We start from the raw sequence: 5,169 nt of genomic DNA on the forward strand, positions 1-5,169 counted from the left end.
TAATGAGGGTTATGAGGCCCTGGCAGTCCGATTGGATTAAGAGCTTTCGGATTTGGAGAGTAGCTGCTGTACGCATTCCCTGGATGATGGCTCGGGCCTCGGCCTCAGGGGGTTTGAGACGCTGCGTCGTGGACGAGATGGCCGCCGCGATGAGATGACCATTGTGGTCCCTGATAACACACCCTGCACCTGTCCTCCCAGTAGCAGAGTCAATGGCAGCGTCCACGGTAATCGCCGTCAAATGTTCCTTAGGAAGAGGCCATCTGAGGCTTCTCGGATTGTCCTCATGGAGGGAGTGCTTCAGCGTGGGTCTGGTTTCGTGAAAGTATTGAGCCGTCCACTCCACCATAGCTTCATGTCCCCTCCGTATTCCTTGCATGACCCAGTCGTTTCGGGAATTCCATATCTGCCACAAGAGCATTAGAAACCACTCCAAATCTGCAGGTTTCATCTTCGTCGCCACTCTCTCCAGCCCACCAACTATGTCATTGGCGTCCTCCGGGTTAAGGCCTTGGCTTAAGGCCGCTATTTTCCAAGTCTTCCTCGCCTCTCGACAACCCCAGATTGCATGAAAGACTGACTCCGCTCCTTTCCCACACCTTGGGCATTCATCAGTTGGGATTATTTTCTTTTTATGGAGGTTAAAGTTCGTCGGCAGCCACGAATTGCATAGCTTCCAAGCAAACATCTTGATCTTCGACTGGAGATTAGTAGACCAGAGCACTTTCCACCAAGAATCGCTGCTTTTGGGATCTGAGCCACTTGCCTCCTCTCTCCAATCTTGAGCCAACCTGTAGCCACTCTTAACAGTGTACTCGCCATTCGCTGTGAAGTGCCACATAAGCTTATCCGGTGCAGGGGCCCTGGGTACGAACATCGCCTTCACCAACTCATCATTCCATCCTCTGATAAAGTTTCTAAGCTCGGCAACGCGCATCGCACATGGGAGCGGAGGAGGTTCGATTAGCTTGAACATCTTCGGCCTCGGGATCCAGCGGCCTCGTATGACATCAACTCGTTCTCCGTCTCCAATACGCCATCTCGAGCCTTTCTCCACGAGTTTCGTGCCCCAAAGAATACCTTTCCAAATTTGGGAGCTACCCGCTCCCTCATTAGCTTCCAAAAAATCAGACTCGAGGAAATAGCATACCTTGAGGACCCGGTTCACCAAGCTCTCCGGTTGGCGGATAATGTTCCAAGCTTTTTTCGCAAGGAAGGATTGGTTGAAGTCCTCAAGGTTCCGAAAGCCTAGCCCGCGTTTGGATTTATGCCGACATAGAGTATCCCATTTTGCCCAGTGGATTTTCTTCTTATCTTTGGTACTTCCCCACCAAAAGGCGTTCATGAGTTTGTGTAGTTTATCAATGAGACTCTTGGGAAGACGAAAACAGCTCATAGCATGGCTCGGGATGGCTTGCACAATTGCCTTAAGGAGGATCTCCTTCCCGGCTTGGGAAAATAGGCCACTCTTCCAACTCTTTATCTTGTTCCACACTTTGTCGAGGACGAATGTGAATAATTCTATTTTTCTGCGGTTCGAGAATGTAGGAAGGCCAAGGTAATGATCCAAGTTCTCAGCCACTTGAACCCCTAGGCTTGCCGCTATCTCCCTCTGTGTGTCCTCGTCCACTTGTGAGCCAAACGTGATGCTGGATTTATCGTAGTTAACCTTCTGTCCCGATGCTCCCTCGTAGGCTGAGAGGCATCTTTCTATGTTGCGAACATTGTCCACATCGGCTTTGAAGAAGAGCATGCTATCATCCGCGAATAACAGGTGGGAGACTTGAAGGCCTGGATTTCCGAACCTAATCCCCTCAATCTCCCATTCCTCATCTCTTTTGTTTAGAAGGCCGGAGAGGCCCTCTGAACAAAAGAGAAAAAGGAATGGCGATAGTGGGTCCCCCTGCCGGAGTCCACGCTGCGGAGTGACCGAGCCAACTAGGTGGTTGTTCAGTGAAAAAGTGAATCTTACCGAGGTTATGCATTTCATCACCTTGGAGACCCACCAATCCGAGAACCCCATTTTCTCCATAACGACTTTGATGAACCCCCACTCGACTCGGTCATATGCTTTTGCCATATCCAGCTTAAGGGCCGCGTGTCCCCCATTCCCAAATAAATTCCTCTTCATCGTGTGTATTCCTTCAAACCCGACCACAATGTTGTCTCCAATTTGTCGTTCTTTCACAAAAGCATTCTGGCTAGGCGATATGATCAGTGGCATCACTTCCTTCAATCTGTCTGTGAGACACTTAGATAATATCTTGTACAGAACGTTGCATAAACTTATTGGCCGGAAATTCTTCACCATCTTCGGGTTTTTTATCTTAGGAATTAGTACAATGACCGTTTCATTTAAGGCGTCCACAGGCTGATCCGAGTTTAGGATTTCGAGACAAGTGTCAGTGACCTCCTTGCCTACAATAAAAAGGTTTAAAAGTTTATAGAAAACCCCTCGGGTTGAAAATTTAAAGCAAGTTATAAATGAAAAACACATAAGTTAAAACTGATACAACATATAAAACTAGAGGTAATTGATTTGCCATTAAAAGTTTCAGACAGATGATATATCTGTAATACTATATGGTATTTTCCTATCTCAATTTCACCAAGCTTTTATAAGGAAACTACCATACATTATACATATCGTATTATACATGACAATTTATAAACTACGAATATAAATGGCTTCAATTGATATCCCATAAATCTTAGATAAATTAATCGAGAAGTGGCATAAGTATAAAGTGCCCAGCTAGATTCGCCATCAGAGCATTAAATTCTTGAATTTTGCAGGGAATACATTTTTCTACGAACTTCATCTAAGTACTCGATCATACATACTCTCCTCCCATCAAATCGTTCTTTTAATGTAAAGGGCTATGAAGTCAAAATAGAAATATGTTTTTTTTTTTCTTCATTTTTTGGCATATTATTTTGTTGGTTCAAATGTATCCACATTTGCAGGGGATTACAAATGGGCTGAGTGGGATACACTTCATTCGGTTTTGGTGATAATTTTTCTTAAAGAAAAGAATTAAACACAAATTTCAAAAATTAAATAAATATTATTTTTTCCCATAAAAATTGTATTAATTGTCCTTATTTTTAGAATGATATATATGTCTTTTATCCTCTTTCCCATTTTTCTTCTAGTTATGCCCCACATTTACATATAATTTTACACTAAAATGAGGCATTAATTTGAAAGCAAATTTGAAATGGAACATAAATGCACACTACTAAAAATAAATGGGGTTCCAAATCACTTTTTTTTCTTTTGAAATTCGTATGTAGTTGATTTTTTTATTAATCATGGTTTATAAAATATCTACCACGTATGACAAGTATATCTTCGATGAATTTAAAGTAAATATATCGTTGAGAGTTTCGCACCGGTACTAAATTTATTAGAAATAGTGGTTCATATCACAAGTTATGCACTTCTTTTAATTTCAATGAAGAGAGTAAATATACATCTATTTAATTATCAGTTTAATATATGTTAAAAATTAGACTCGTATAAAAAATTATTAAACTTTTGGAGCGCACCAATATGCTATAAATATTTTTAAGTAGATTATTGTTGACGTGAAAAATTACTTCAAAGCAGTTTCGACTATTAGTGACAAAAATGTTCGATTTAGATTTGTAGAGACGAACCTCAGAATTTCGTAGCAAGATTAAATCAAATTACGAAATAACGAATAAAAAGACCATAGTTTAAATTATTGAAATTAAAATGGACAAAAGATGGCTCGGAGCTTTTCTGACGCGTCTCGCTGCTCACCTAAGGGCCACGTGTTGCCTTTGACCCGGTTTCAAGGAAGCGGTTGAGGAGTTGTGCTTTGAACGGTCTGGTTTGTTTGGGTCTTTGGGTAAACGGTTGAAGAGTTCGAGCTTACCTTCGTCAAGGTGAGCTCGCGGATTTGGGACCTATATGACTTTTGCAAAGTGAGCTCGGCCGATTGATTGTTTCTGGGATATCGAGCTAACAATTTGCGATGTCTAGCTCGACTCCTTTCGCGGGTTAATTTATGGGTCTGGGCTAAATAAATTCTAACTTGGGTCCAAGCAGATACATATAAATGGAGGATAAAATCCAACATCAACAATTATTAAAGTTGATGGTTAAAAAGACATGATATATGAATACCTTGAATTTAAGTGAAATGCTATGTCCATGAATTTTAGAACTGTCACATTTCTATCTTCATTTTACCATATATATAGAGTTGTACCTTTAAACTCATAATTATGGTGTATATATATATATAATATCTTTATTTGTTTTTCACGACTTTAATTGTGAACTTTTTTCAAAAACTGGATCTTCCACCCCTGTCTTCTCGAACCTTCTTTGCAGAGGATTCATGCCTGATCTTAGTGTCGCAAAATTCTTCATAATAATTGTTTGTTTGGGGAGAAGAAAATATAGTTAGACCGTGGTCGAGAAATTCAGAGCCATTCTTAGTATTTTGTACCACTTTGCCATGCACTTAAAGTTCTTTGCCAACACCACATTGAGTCCACTTACCACATTTTCTTTGAATGTGATTTCACCAAAGCTTGCTGGTTCTTTGTTTTCTTGAGTGTAATATAAACTGGGTTCCTATGGACCTAAATTCTATTGCTCATGTTTCTTGTAAGTGAAATGGGCAATGAACACCAAAGTCTTTTACACATTTACTACTCAGGAACTTCCAACTGAGGTAGTAAAGCTCTCAGTTTCAGTTTAATGATGTTTACAACTTTCCAAGAAAAAAAATAAAAAAATTAGATAATTAGCCAATTAAAACGTTTGGGATTTCTATATAGCCAACGTTTAAATAACCATAAAGATGACGTGGCATTCTTGGTTTGCCTTTTCATTGAAATAAAATGGTGAGGTATTTACGTCAATTTACACGTGTAAATACATGGACGTGCCTATTTACTTATTATTTACGTAACGTTGGTTATATAACAGTGTGAAACTATAAATATGACTATATACCTAATGGATAAAAAAAAGGTAAACTAGCAACGTAGCCATTTTGAAACATGGTTTTTGGAATCTAGCTAACGTTTGGTAAATTTTGCAATCTAGCCATTTACTGAAATTTACGGATATAAAATACCTAATTTACCATTTTTCTTATACTTACTTGATCAAAACACTATTCCACG

The sequence above is a fragment of the Urtica dioica genome, chromosome 7 (assembly GCF_054948205.1).
Source record: "Urtica dioica subsp. dioica isolate 48M chromosome 7, U.dioica_male_clone48M_v1_H2, whole genome shotgun sequence".
NCBI classification, from domain to species: Eukaryota; Viridiplantae; Streptophyta; class Magnoliopsida; order Rosales; family Urticaceae; genus Urtica; species Urtica dioica.